This window comes from Sorex fumeus, unplaced genomic scaffold, assembly GCF_029834395.1.
Source record: "Sorex fumeus unplaced genomic scaffold, SorFum_2.1 ptg000098l, whole genome shotgun sequence".
Classification (NCBI taxonomy): Eukaryota; Metazoa; Chordata; class Mammalia; order Eulipotyphla; family Soricidae; genus Sorex; species Sorex fumeus.
In genome coordinates, this window is record NW_026606155.1 from 50,903,647 (window position 1) to 50,919,583 (window position 15,937).

A 15,937-nucleotide genomic window follows, 5' to 3' on the forward strand; every position below is an offset into this window, starting at 1 on the left:
GCCAGGAATCAACTCATGTTCCAACATCCTAGATTTGGGGAGTACCACTTCTACCACTTGCTCTATCTTCTTGCCTACTCCTCCAAATTTTTGCATGTGAGATGTTTTATTTGAAATGTCAGTAATTTTCTCAATAAATATTTTTTTCTAAAATATTAAATGTCTGGAGCGATAGCAAGGGCTGGAGCAATAGCACAGCGGGTAGGGCGTTTGCCTTGCACGCAGCCAACATGGCCGACCCGAGTTTGATTCCTCCACCCCTCTCAGAGAGCCCGGCAAGCTACTGAGAGTATTGGATATGCCAGACACAGTAACAACAAAGTCTCCAATGGAGACGTTACTGGGCCCGCTCGAGCAAATCGATGATCAACGGGAGGGCAAATGTCTCATAATTTGTAACACTTCAGATACTTTCCCTATTTAAGATTTGGGGAAAATATTTATGCAAAATAAATATAAATATTTAACTTTTTTCATAGTAATATATGCATATTTTCTCTTATGCTCACTTTTTTCCCCTTCTGATTTTCTGTCTTAGATTCTTACCACCTACAACTTCTTTCACATTTCCTCTTTGAATAATTTTTTTCAGTTACTCAGACTTCCTTGACTATAAAGTCTGTGTTCTTCCCCTCTGCAGCACTGATTGCAAAGGAATTTGTTGCTAAGGTGAAATATCTATTTCTGGAAACATTTTAGGGAATCTAAAAAAATGAATGCTGCTTGGAAGCAAAGAGATAACTGTGATTTTCTCATGGGAATCATTCTAATTTGATGACTTCACTTTCCATCAAGAAAACTCTCATTCATGAAGATACATCCATAGAATTGATATAATTTCTTAAATGAACAAATGATAACTTATATGAAAGAATGTAAAATTAGAATGGTTCATAAAACCTTTCTTCTAAGAATAGAAATGAGATTATATAGTCATCCTTGGTGAATCTTTTGCTAATTCTTTTTATTATTTTTTACTTCTGTGGTAACATTTTGTATTAACATCTAGAGTATTTTAGAATCTTAAGTCAGTAAACTAAATAGCCTATTATTGTTTTCAGTAGACTAAAAAATTCTAATTACAGTTTTATTTCTTGAGTGGTTTAGTCCAACTTTATGTAAATTCTATTTTCTAATTCACATTGCACCCATTGTTTTTTTTTTTATGTCACTTGTTTAAACTGGCTCTCAAAAAATAATGCACTGTACAAGAAATTTAAGTGAGGGACATTTATAATTGACTAGTTTAAAATAAAAAATCTAAATAACAAAATAAAATAACTTTTAATATAACTTACAGTATGTTAAATGTAAACTACAGTGGTGAACATTACTTTAGATCACAACTGAAATGTCTTCCTTTAAATAAGTTGCCAAAGGCAAAGTTAGTACAACCTGATCAATAATGCTGTTTCAAAATTAAAAAAATCTTGTAATATGCTTGGCCTTAGTACTTCTCATACTCATAATTCCCATCTCCCTCTGTTTTTTTCTGTGGGTGAATAAAATAGCCAATAGCAATTTTTTTCCTTGCTTTGAAACTTGCTTACCTGATTGTTATACTAACATCAATCAAGATATTGCTCAGAAGGAAAATAATAGCTATAAACTCTCCCACATGTTTACTCCTAACTGAAGCACATAAGTTGTGAGCTCCATTTCTATGTTTTAAGGCATTATGGTTTGGCTTATAAGGAAATCTGAGTGTTACAGAATTTTTATATTCATATCCTTACATATTGTCTAGTTCTTATGCGGGTGACCACTGTGTACTATCATTCTACTGCAGTGTCTTTGAGGGGTTACCTATAAACAACTAGAGCGCATTGGGCTTGTCCTATAGAATAGTCCACAGTATAAGAATCAGCTCATATTTTGTAGAAATTCCGTGTTAAGGATGGAGAAAGGATAAGATGTATAAAATGGCATATTTCAATGCAATCTGTTGATTGTCTTCCCATTGTTGAACCTCATATTTCTTCTTATAAATCGCATACCCTTTATGTTATCCTTTTTCTTCATGAACTTTTAAATGAGAAATAATGAGATTGCTATGTTATCCTGGAGGTTGAAATTTAAGGGATCAACATTGTAGGGACTGTTTTGTTTATGCAAAATTCTAAGGGCATTCTGGAAAAAAATTATATCTAGTGATGTAACAACTTATATTGGAATTAAAACTACATGGGGTTGTTTTTAAATTAATTTTAAAATTATATATAGTGTTGGCAATATAATTTAGGGATTCAGACAAGTAAGATGCAAACTTTATCACTGAGATTTGTAAGTATCACTAGTTTTGCAAGCTTTAAAGTTGTTTACATTGTATGATATTAGTGGTTTACTTACTACTAGAATAACTTGAGTAATAATATTAAATATATCCATCAGTTGCTCAATTAGTTATTGGTTTTGTTGGTTCCGTATAAACACTGCATTGGAGTTAGTTCTCACATCTTATTGAAAAGAGTATTTTATGATTAACTTGTCTAGTTTTTTATTTGAGGGACACATCAGGAACTACTCGGAACCTATTCCTGGTTCTCTGATCAGATCTTGCCTGACCGATGTCGCTGTTGTCCCAAAATTCCAAACGGGATTGGACCACGGTTTCCTTTGCGCAAAATTCTACTTCACAGAGAGGGAAGAAAGGGCTGCAAAGTTTAGGAAGAGAACTCCCAAAATTACCACCAACTGGAAGCTCTTTGGCACTATTGCGGCAACATGGGAAGATACCATCATTGACAAAGTTGACGAGGAATACGATTGACTGGTTCAGCACCTCCATGATTGTGCGAAGAACACTGAGAAAGAGATAACCACAAAAAGACGACTGTCTTTGAAAACTCTCGAGCTCATTCGCCAACGTGGCTTGGCTCAAACCACAGGCAACCGCAAGCAAACGTCTGAGCTCGCAAAGCAGTGCAGAGAAGCGATAAAGGAAGACCTCAAAGAGAGAAGAGCAGCAGTGCTGGCAGATGCGGCAGAAGCTGGGAAAAGCATTCACAATGCCTGTCTGTCCTTCGCCAACTACAAAACAAAGATGACTGCCCTCCGACATCCAGATGGATCTATCACATCTTCCAGATGGGCAATGGAGAAGATTATTCATGACTACTACTCAGATCTCTTCAATAGCCACGTCCACCTTCCCACATACCAAATTCTGCAGGATGGATATATAGATCCCAAAGTTCTCCCTTCCGAAATCCAACACGCCATTTCATTGGTAAAGAAGCAAACAGCACCAGGCCCAGACAAGGTCAGACCCGAATACCTGAAGAACCTGCCGTCAGTACTCATCAAAACACTGGTATTCCTCTGCTACCTGTCTGAATGCAAGGTTCTGTCCCAGTGGAAAACTAGGAGGACTGTACTACTGTACAAGAAGGGAGACATCCACAACATTGACAACTATCGCCAGATATGCCTGTTGCCTGTCATTTATAAGCTGTTCAAGTGAGTCATCCTGAATAGGATTGGCAGAACACTAGATGGAGGACAACCATGCGAGCAAGGCAGTTTTCAAAAAGGATTTAGCAGAATCCACCATATCCACATGATAACCAAGCTCATTGAGGTTTCTCAAGAATTCAAGATGCTGCTCTGTCTAATATTCATCGATTTAAAGAAGGCCCTTGATTCTGTTGCGACTGAAGCGATTATCAAGGCCCTAGCCAAATAGGGCGTTCAAAGTCAATATATCAAGATTTTCCATGAGCTGTATTGCCGATTGACTACCAGGATCTCACCATTCCACAGGGAGGTGATCATTGACGTCAAGAGAGTGATTTGTCAGGGTGATAGCATTTCACCAAAAATCTTCAGTGCCACCCTCGAGAACATCATGCAATGACTGGAATGGGAAGGAATGGGAGTGAAGACAGATGGTCGGCTACTACACCACCTCTGATTTGCTGATGACATCATTCTTATAACACCAAACATCAGCCAAGAGGCACAAATGCTGGCCGACTTCGACCATGAGTGTGGAAAAGTCAAAATACAGTTAAATTTCAAAAAGACAATGTTTATGAGAAATGGTCTTCTTTACATTCCATTCACTCTCAATGGGATGAACATCTTTGAACGCAACAGTTATGTGCACCTAGGTGGAAAAGTCAACATGAAGAATGACTTGGCACCTGAGTTGCACAGGAGAAGAAAGCACCTTGGAACACCTTCAAGAATGTCAAAGAAATAGCTAAGAGGAAAAAGAACCTCTGGTTTCTGGCACATCTCTTCGATTCCACTGTTTTTCTTGCATTAACATATGCCTCAGAGACCTGGGCCCTACGAAAACAGGATGAGAACGCTATTCGGGTCTTCCAATGAGGAATCAAAAGAGCTATGCTTGGAGTAACCCACTTCACTCAAAAGAATCCGGAGTTCCAACCTTCCTCGACAGTCAAGAATCAGGGACGCTGTCTTGTTTGCCAGGGCATTACGCTGGACACATAATGAGATTTGGAGATGACCCCTGGACTAGAACCATTACCAACTGGATTCCACGGGATGTCAAAAGATCGCGTGGCTATCCTACCTATGCGATGGTCAAGTCCCTGAATGATCGGTTTGAGGCATTTCATGTTCCTAGAATGAGCAGATGCCTTTGGGCTACATTAGCATGTGACAGGCACGAAAGGAAACGTTACTGGTGCCCGCTCAAGCAAAGAGATGTCAAGTGATCAAGTCATCAAGTGATCAGAAGTCACCCTGGCACATTTTGGTGCCACGGATTTGAATTCAGGCTGGCCACAAGACAAGCTCCTTAACCCATATTCTGGCCTCAAAAGAATTTAGTATTTTTTTGTTTGTGTTTTGGGCCACATATGACAGTGTTTAGAAAAAACTCCTGCACTCAGGGATCACTACTGGCAATGCCTTGGGGACCGTATTGTGTGCTGAGGATTAAGCTATTTTTGTGTTTAAAATAAATTGGCTTTATGTGTTCAAAATAAATCCGAATATAAGGATGTATTCGCTAAGAAAATGCTTGGAAACTAAAATGAAACTAAATACTTAAACGATGACTTAATTTTTGTAAGTGTTGATTTCTGTTTCCTTTTATGAAATATTAGTGATTCAGATAATAGGCATAAAGACATATTTGGGAATAATTCTCTCATGGTGAAGGTGAGGTTGTAGAAATTACTTATATCACTTGTCATTGTGTTGATCTTCAATTTACTTGACCGGGTGCCAGTAACATCTCCATTTGTCCCTGTCTCGTGCTAGTATATCTCAATGGCATCTGCTTTTTCCATGAACACAAAGAGCCTCAAACTGTTTGTTCAGGGTTTGGACGAAGTAGTTTGACCATCTCGTAGGTGGGCAGCCACACATTCTTTTGACATCCTGTGGAATCCAGTCGGTAAAAGCTCTAGTGGTCATCTTAAATCACATTATGTATCTGACCCATCTGATTTTTGACACCTTGGCAAACAAGGCAGTGTCCCTGATCCTCATCATCAACAAAGGTTAGAACTCTGGATTCTTTCTCTCACTTGAGTGAAATGTGATATTCCAAGCATAGCTCTTTTGAGTCCTCTTTGGGATACCCATAGCATTCTCATCCTGTTTTTGTAGGGCCCAGGTATCTGAGTCGTATGTTAGTGCATGAAGAATGGTGAAGTCAAAAACCTGTGCCTAGAGTCGGAGGTTCTTCATCTTCTTAAAAACTTCTTTGACGCTCTTGAAGGTGTTCCACACTGCTCTCTTTCTCCTTCGTAGAAATAAAGGAGGGAAATAGATGGAGAGAACAAACAGGTGAAGCAGTATATTCCCATATTAGGTCTTATTCTAGCATTTGATTTTTAGAGGGACTTATATGCAAATGATAAATAGCTTAATTAAAAGCATACTGATATTTTGTAAGCAATTTATGTTATTTTAGCATTGTTTTTATAATTAATACATCAAAAATGCAATTCTTACATATTCTCTTCTAACAATTTTATTCTTACATATTTTGTATCTTAAGGAGTAACCAGGCATATAAAATTTTAAATGAAATTTTAATTGAATGCTATATACTAAATTAATTTTGTGTCATGTTTCTTAAGAGTATTATTTTAGTTGTGATTTTTGTGTTTTCAATCATCTCATCTACCCAATTTTCTAGTTATATTATTGTGATACTTACGCATTCTGTACTTCACTCAATAAACATTTCTCAAGAATGTGTTTGTTTGTTGTTGTTTTGTTAGATATCAGTCTATACCTTGGGCATGTAACTGAAAACAAGAGATGAATTTCCTACTGTTATGTAGTTTATATTCTAGCAAAAGAGATAGAAAATATATAAATAAGCAGGCAAGCATAAAAAATAATGCCAAGTGATATAATTATAAAAAAATGAAGGAAGGAAATAGAAACAAAATACTGTTTTTTTTTAATTATTTTCTTTTTTTAATAAAGAGAGAGGGAGGACCAGGGCCTATTTCAAAGTCCTTAAAGGAGCAGAGGAAAGGAGCCAAGCATCTATCTAAGGAAAAAGTATAGATGAAAGATTAGATGTAAGACCAGGATAAAATGCTTTAGATATCTATTAGGGAGGCAGCAAAGAAGCTCTGTGTCACTAATTTAATTCGAGATAAATCACACATTTTTTTCTGAAAGCATGTTTGCTAGCTTCTGTTTAAATGATTGAAACAACTGCAGTACTGCAAGCTAGAAACATATTTTTCCTTGAAAAACATTCTTCGTTATGCATCCTTTAGGCAATTCCAGGTTGACTTTCGAAAATGAACTAAGATTTAATTTTTTCATGATTATATTTAATATGTTAAACTTTGAAGCTGATTTAGATTTATGAAGAAAAAGCCTCATAATGAATTCTGATATGATTTCAGCTAAATTTGGAAGTCAATTTCTCACAAAATGAAGAAGTGTGTTACATTACTTAGCAGGGATCACAAAGAACCAGCCTGGCTTCTCCAAGAATAAGTGATGCCGAACTAGTTCCATTTCCTTTTTTGACAGAATTGCTAGGCTAGTAGATATGAAGCTTATCTAGATTTTATTAAAGTAATAGAAAGAGATATGTGCTTGGTGTTAGTGCAGCTATGTTTTTTGGTAACTTATTGATAGGGTATATCCCAGTTTTCTGCTGAACAGATAAATTTTGGCTGGAGATAGTAGCTGGTAATGTGGTTCAGGAATATGTTGTAGCCTTGTGTATTTCAACTATTTTACTATCAACTAAAATGAATGAACTGAGTTTGAGGTCAGACTTTATATACTAGAATATGTGACAGCAGTAACATGCAGTTTTACCATCATATACATTAAACATTTATCAATAAATTTCAAAAAGTGATTTTCTATAAGAACAGAATACAGAACATGTGATTTAGGAGAAGCATGTGTGGAAGCGAAGACTTTCACTGAACGTGGGTAAGTAGTTTAATGTAGCTGCTAATACTGTCACCTTGGAATGTATCATTTCAAAGAATTATATTTGCAAGGAGTGAATCATTCTTTGCTCTACTTTGCATTAGTGCCATTTGCCATTTTCAGTGCCAGGCACCAAACTATATTTAGGAATGTATTAGAAGAAGAAACCCCAAGTTAATGAGAGAACATGAAAGGATATACTATGTAAAGGCAAGGTGGATGTTTTGCCGTTAAAGAGATGTGACAAACATGAAGAGGGAAAAAGGACAGAAGAGTGAAAACCAGATTAAATCAATTTTAAGCTCAACTGAAGTTGATTAAAGAGTGGTCCAAGGTCTATTTTCTTGAACTGTTGCAACAAAGTACCACAAAGAGGGAGGCTTAAGCAATAGAATTTTGTCTCATGGTTCAGGAGGTTAGAAAGATAAATCAAGGTGAATAGGGAGTGTTAGTTCCTTCAGAGTGCTGGTTTTTGCCTTTTCACTTATGGAGTCATTCCTTGTCTTATTGGTATATTTCTTCCCTTTTTATGCCTTAATGTTTTTCTTGCCGTATCTTTGTTTCTAAATGCCTCTCACCACATATTTATTTTGGACCACAACTAGTAATGCTCAGCCTTTAAAGTCGCTCTTGGGAGTGCTTGGGTGACCATGTGTGCTAGAGATTGAACCTGGGTTTCCTGCATGCAAAGCATAAGTATCAACTTTGTGAGTTATATTCCTAGGCCAAAATTATCTCTATATTAATTAATTGATTAATTAATTTGCTTTTTGGGTCACACTTGGCAATGCACAGGGGTTACTCCTGGTTCTGAACTCAGAAACTACTCCTGGCAGTGCTCAGGGGACCCTGTGGGATGCTGGGAATCAAACCTGGGTCTGTCTCATGCAAGGCAAACTCCCTACCTGCTACACTATCACTCCAGCCCAAATCTCTATATTTTTAAAAATATCATATTTGCTAGAAACTTAGCTTCATTATGTTCTCACCTTAATTATATATCTATGATTCTATTTCTAAAGAAAGGTCATATTCTGAGATGATAAGGATTTGGAAGTTTTGTAGTGAAGCATTATGGGATGCATGACAGAGACTTCAGGAGGAACAAATGTGTAAATGTCCTCCTTGGGGTAAAGTCGTGTGATTTTTGTCTCAGGATTTTTATTTTTTGCATTTAAACACAAATATCAAAGAGAATAAGAGAGGCTACTTGAGAAATATATATCAGAAATATTTCTGTTTTATGAAGAGGTTAGCTATTAGAGAAATATATATGTATATATATATATTAGAATCTGTCATATTAAGCCTCCATGTATTAATTTCTAGATAAAACTTGACTTCCCACTGGACTCATCTCAAATGTACTGTTCACTTCTTTTCCTACCAATGAAGACTTAATTTTTTCACTTGATAAACTTCAGTTAGGTTTATTTGCTCCTTCAGGTTGTCCAAAAATTTTTAATATAATTATAAATTTTGACTAAATATTACCTTACTTAGTGGAAAAACACAAAGTTGTTTCCAGGAATATAAAGTTTAGACTTTGTATATGTCCTATGAAGACAATTTTTTTTTAAATGCTGTCATATAGAATGTAAGGAAATAATTGTGAAAGCCAGGAAAAAAATTGCCAAACTATGAAAATAGGTCTCCTGACAGAGTCTCCTGCTCCCGCGCCTGGCTGTCCTCACCAGGGCCCCTTGGAGGGGGGAGGGTTGAGTTTCTCCCCCGCCCTCACCCCGAGCAGAGCCCCAGCAGCTGAGGACCTCCGGAGCCAGCCACAGCCATGCTGGGACTACTCTCCACACGTCTGGACTAGTCTCATGCACGAAAGAACTGGCAGAGGAACCCAGGCATTTGGGTCCTGGGGCTGAGGTCTCCAAGCCTACTCGGATTGGAACTAGGCCTTCTCCAACCAGACCCCCCATCTTCCAGTAGGTAGACGTCACACTCACCAGCTGCCACCGGCCCCAGGTTGGTCCCATCAATGGCCAAGATGCAGAGACTATAAAACCCAGCTCCCGGAAGCACATGGCCACATTTGCGGCCGCACAACATCTTATTATATTATTTTTCCTTTGGAGAACCTGGCAGGCTACCAAAAGTATCCTGCCCGCACGGCAGAGTCTGTCAAACTTCCCGTGTCATACTCAATATGCCTAATACCAGTAACAATGATGGGTCTCATTCTCCTAATCCTGAAATAACATTGAAATGGCTCTTTTAAAATCTCAGGGCTAGGAAGAAGGAGGCATTACTGGTGCCTCCTCAAGGAAATTGACGAACAACAGGATGATCGTGAACGTGATGAAAATAGGTATATTCATTACCTCCCAAATTACCTCCCAAAATTTCCTATGTAATTATGACTAGTGAAAAACCCTTAAAATAAACTGAAGCTGGACATTTTAGAAGATGATTTATGATTATTATTTATGCAAGAAGGATCATGGAGACTTATAATCAGTGAAGATATTTAAATAAAGAACTTTGGCACTATATCAAGATAGGAGACCATCTAATTTTAAACGTTTTAAATAAAAATAAATGCTTATTATATATTTCATATTTTTAAAACTGGCATTAACTCTCTAGGACAAGAAGTGAAAATGTATGTTGAATAAAACACTGGCAAGTGTGTGGCAATACTGGCATTGTTAGTGTATTTTTTTTTGAGAATATTGAGCTTCTAAACTTTGGTAGTTATCAGCAAGAAGCACTGAATCATGAAGCATAAAGTACCCATACAGCACTCCTATCATGTTCTCCTAAAAGCAAATGGCAAAATTCTAGCAGACTGTCTTTTGGTGCTTGCTTTTTAAAATGACAGGCATGGGATCTGAGTCTTAATTGCTTTTAGCTTTTATGACTGCTTTTTACTGCATCAAATGATTGAACAGGCAAAATATACTTCAATGGGAAACTTTATTCCCTTTTAAAAGAAACGAAAGTTCAGCCAAAGCTCCTCAACAAGTGAACTGGGTTGTTCATTTTAGATGAGGTGGTGTATTCTTTCCCTTGGTCAACTCAATTTGAGCTTTTGACTTTAGGGTATCACCCTTAATAAGTTATAAATAAACTTTACTGATAAGGTTGATAAGTCTGATTAAAGTAATGCAATAAGCCCAAACTTGACTAATGGTAAATTAGAATTCTATTTAGCAAATACTTTTCATTTATCTAATCTTTCAGGAGAATTTAGGCTATTTGTCTAGCTAAATCCATTTGATATTAGAATATGTTACAGATAGTCTATAATCAATCATGTGCTCTTAATAAAAATGAATGGGATGAAAATAATGCTAACATACATGGCACTTCTTACTTTCAGAAAATATTGGGTGTTTTATTAACTCACTTAATCTTCCTTAATACAATTAGAAGTTGAAATCATTATAATTGATATTTTTTCAGATGAGAAAACTGAGGCAAAGGAATAAAAATTATTTGTCTAAGATTGTACATCAGGTAGGTAATGACACTGAGATAATTTGACATTACATTTTAATATGTTATGCATGGTAAGTGGTGCTAGGAAGAGTCTCAAATTTAAGTTTGGTTTTAAAATGAGTGCCAACATATTAAAAAATTATGTGAGTTGTTTGCCACTCAATGCCTCTTTTGCAGACCACAACACCCAAACGGAGAGAGAGAACACAGGGGATTGTCCTGCCACAGAGGCAGGGGGGGATGGGGGGATGGGGGTGGGAGGGATATTATCCATGGTGGTGAAAAATGGGCACTGGTGGAGGGATGGGTATCTGATCATTGTATAATTGAAACCCAAGCACAAAAAAAATTGTAAATCTACAACTGTAAAAAAATAAATAAATAAAAATTAAAAAAAAATTATGTGAGTTTTAAGTTTCTCTTTAAGCTAACAAGTAAGTATTATTTACTATGGAGAAGGAAATGTAAATATACTTTTATATTTATTAAATCTAAGTTATGATTAATGGTTATGGTCCTATGAAGCTAAAATTCTTGTTTTTAACCCCTTTACCCTATTCCATTTTCTTCTTTCCTATGTAGCTGTGACTAGTGAACCAAGCACAGTTGATAGTGGTATGCTCTATCCCTTGTGTATTTCAGCAAAAGAAGTTCAAATGTGACTGAACTCTGCTTTTCTGTATTATTTTCTAAGTACATTTGATTGCTGCACATTTACATATTGCTTAGTGGTAGTATCTTTAGAACATTGATTGAAAAGCTGCAATTTTAAGTCTTTTAGTTCACGTGTATACAATGAGATCTTGTAGAAGCTAGCAGTGAAGAGGAAGACTTAACTGTTTGAGCTCATGAATATCATAATTCTGGTTATTTTGGCAATACCTCCCTCCTCTTTAACCCCATAACAGGGACTTAATTTTAACTTCACAGTTTATCACTGTTTTCCAAAATTCTGTAATAGTTCTCACTGAGGCTGTCTTTGGTTCCCCTGGGTAGGGCACTAACAATAGTTTTTTTTTTTTTTGCTTTTTTTGGGTCACACCTGGGGATGCAAAGGGGTTACTCCTGGCTCTGTGCTCAGGAATTACCCCTTGAGGTGCTCAGGGAACCATATGGGATGCTGGGAATTGAATCTGGGTTGGCAGTGTGCAAGGCAAATGCCCTACCCGCTGTACTATTGTTCCAGCCCCACAATAGTTTTTTTTTTTAAATTCCTGCTGCACATACTTGGATTTCTATGGAATCCTTGGATATATAGTGAAAGAAGACAAGAACAAAGGTCCGCTTACACGAAACGATATTATATAGCCCCATGTTCATTGCAGTGTATTTACAATAAGCAATATTTGAAAACAACTCATGTAACCAAGAAATGAGTGGATAAAGAAGACTTATGAATAAAGAAGTTTTGTGTGTATGTGTCTATGTATATATGCATATGTCTATATGTGTATGTAATATATATATACAATACATGTGTATATCCATATATATAGATAGAGGTATATATACATACACACAAACACAGTATTACTATTCAGATATTAGAAATTTGTCTTTGTGACAAATCACAATTTTATCTTTGTGACAACATTGATGGAACTGGAAAGGGTCATGCCAAGTTAAATAATTTAGGGTAAAGACCATTATTAAAGAACCTCAATGGTGTGTGGGACATAAACAAGGAATGAGGGAATAATGTTAAGTGAAATCAAAGCTTAAATTCTCTGTAAAACTGAGGCTGTGAGTCATGAAGTTTAAAAGATGCCTGAAGAGTAGAAGAGGTCCTTTGGACTATGGTGGAGGGATAATGACACTCTGGCAGGCATGGTGTGGTAACAATGTACCCTAAAATACACATACATCTCTCTCTCTCTCTCTCTCTCTCTCTCTCTCTTTCTATTTTTGTAAACCAATGAATTTAAAAATATCAAAATGTATCTGCTAAATGACTGGCTAGACTATATCACTTATTGACAAAGTGACTTGACTACATTTAAGTACAGTAATCTTTTTGGGGTGAGGGAGGGAACCTGGGGATACTGGTGCTGGGCAATGTATACTGGTGGAGGGATGGGTGTTGGAACAATGTATGATTGAAATCCAATCATGAAGAGCTTTGTAAGCATGTATCTCACACAGTGATTCAATACAAATGTTTAAAAAATTACTGATTGGTCATCTATTAAGTGATACTTTATGTTCTTTGAAAGGAGGATAAAGAACTTGGAGTGAGTGTCTTTGAGAATGTATGTGGAATGATCAAAATCTATTAATTAGCCATTTTCTCTCATTATCTATCATCTATTTATCAGAAGTTTAATCATGTGAGCATAGATTTGCTGTATGGTGAGGTGTCAGAATCTAATCATGAGACTTAAATCAAACCTAATTTAGTTGAACAAATTGAAGGGGAAAAGAAAGACAGGAAAACATGCAGGACTATGAGAACTAAAATTCACGGGCACAAAGAAGGCCAAAAGTATTCTGATTTGTAAGAGAAATAGTACCAATCTTATATAAAATTTAACAATGTTAATTAGGACTTATTTATTTAAGGAAAAATTAGGGGGTGAGATAGTACAACATGTAGAGCACTAGCCTTGCATTTAACTGATCCCTAACACCCCAATGTGATCTCTGAGCAGAAAAAAAAAGAAAAAAGAATAAAGAATTTGGACCTTGTTTGTAAAACTGAGATTATGAAGCAGTAGGGAGATGTGGGTTAGAGGTAGAAGAGCAAACTAGAGGAGATCTAAAGACAGTGATGGAGGATCTTGAGCATTTTGGTGGTGGTAAAGTACAGTAGTTTTGTACACCCAAACCATGGAGAGTTAACACTATTGTAATCATGTTACCTAAACTGCTATGAAAAGGGGCTAGAGTGATAGCACAGTGGGTAGGGCGTTTGTCTTGCAAGCGGCCTACCCGGGTTCGATTCCAAGCATCCCATATGGTCCCCCGAGCACCGCCAGGAGTAATTCCTGAGTGCATGAACCAGGAGTAACCCCTGAGCATCACCAGTGTGACCCGAAAAGCAAAAATAAAATAAAAAAAATAAAAAATCAATAAATAAAATAAACTGCTATGAAAAAAATAGATGTATATATAGCACTGTCCTTCCGTTGTTGATCGATTTGCTTGAGCGGGCACCAGTAATGTAAAAACTATGCACCCTGAAGGTTGTGTGTTCGCGGGCTCTCTGGACAGCTCTATCTCACTGCCCGTGCTCTTGAGCCGCTGTGTGTGGCCTGGATTGGGACAGCTATTGGCCAAGGGCAGATGAAGGAAGAAACAAGAGTCAGGCTGGTTGGTCTTAGTTGCAGTTTATTCCAATCCTTTCTTCCTTCACTCATGTCTCTCCTCTCCTCTCTCCCCAACTCCCTTATCTCTCCAGGCTGACACTGCACCTAGTCAGGTAGCAGATTCAGCATAAGAAAGCCCTTCCTGAGGGCCCACCAAGTTCAAAGAAACACCACCTAGGATATTCCAAAGCCCTTCCTGACTGCCCAAGGGCAAAATACCCCTTAAGGTGTTTTTCTCTTTTCCTCAGTCCAATAACTATCAATATCTCAATACTAGTTATTTTTGTGTGGACACAGTAACATTGAGGTTTATAGAGCAGCTGTGCTGAGAACATCTTGCCAGAGACTACAGGGCTCAGGCCAGATTAATCTTTCCTACCCCTAACAGGGTGCAAATCTAGTTATTACCTTTTGGATTATACAGCATTTGTCCATGACCAAGGTCTTAACTTATAGTTAAGCATCATGGCACTTTGGCCAGGCCCATCTTGATGCCAGGGTAGCACATAGCTTTCCGCTTTCCCTGGTTCAATTCAGTCCCTCTTTGGGACCCTGCTTTTGGAGGTGCTAGGAAGTAAAGGCAGCTGAGGTTTAGGTGAGAGAACAGATGTCCAGGAGGGAAATGTCACTGAGAGTTACATTACAAAAGCATGTCTTCCTGTGTCCATACAAAAGGGACATTGCTCTGAATAAACTGCATAAATAGGGAGAAGAGAAAAACAATATTTACAAGTCAACAGAGCACAAAGAAAGAAGTTGCAAACAAACACAGAGGAATAGGAGCACTGTGATGGGAGCAACCCAATAAACCTAAACAACCTGAGGCTATGTAGGAAGGACAAAAACAGCATTATCCTACAGAGTATCATCTCCATTGTGAGACCTGTGGTTACTGTTTTGGGCATATCGAATACATCACAGGTAGCTTGCCAGGTTTTGCCTTGTGGGCAGGATACTCTCAGTACTTGCCAGGCTCTCCAAGAGGGATGGAGAAATCGAACCTGGGTTGGCAACGTGCAAGGCAAACACCCTACCTGCTGTGCTATGGCTCCACTCTGGATGTATATGTAAGATCTCTGTCAAACAAACAATGTCCTCCTGTGTTCATCGATTTGCTCGAGCACACCCAGTAACGTCTCCATTTTTAAGACTTGTTGTTACTGTGTTTGGCATATTGAATACGTCACGAGTAGCTTGCCAGGCTTTGCTGTGTGGGAGAGATATTCTCAGTAGCTTGCCAGGCTCTTCGAGAGGGGCAGAGGAAATGAACCCGGCTCGGCTGGGCTGGCTGCGTGCAAGGTAAACACCCTACCGCCGTGCTATAAATAAAATAAAGACATTTAATTTAATATTTATTTATTTATTGATTTTGGGGTCACACCCAGTAATGCTCAGGGGTTAGTCCTGGCGCTGCACTTAGGAATTACTCCAGGTGGTGTTTGGGGAACCATATGGGGTGCTGGGGATTGAACCTGAGTTGGCCGTGTGCAAGGCAAACGCTCTGCCAGCTGTACTATCACTCCGGCCCCTAAAAATTTTTTTAAAGTCATCAAATTCGGACACATCATAAGACACTAAATACCCATCTTCTGGAATTGTCGTACCATATTTGATAGGGTTCATATATGGTAACACCTACAAGGGTGATTAGAGGTCACCCCAAAAGCCTCTATCCCTCTCGGAAAGACTGGCAAGCTACCAAGAGTATTCCGCCCGCACGGAAGAGCCTAGCAAGCTATCCACTGTGTATTCGATATGCCAAAACCGGTAACTACAACTGG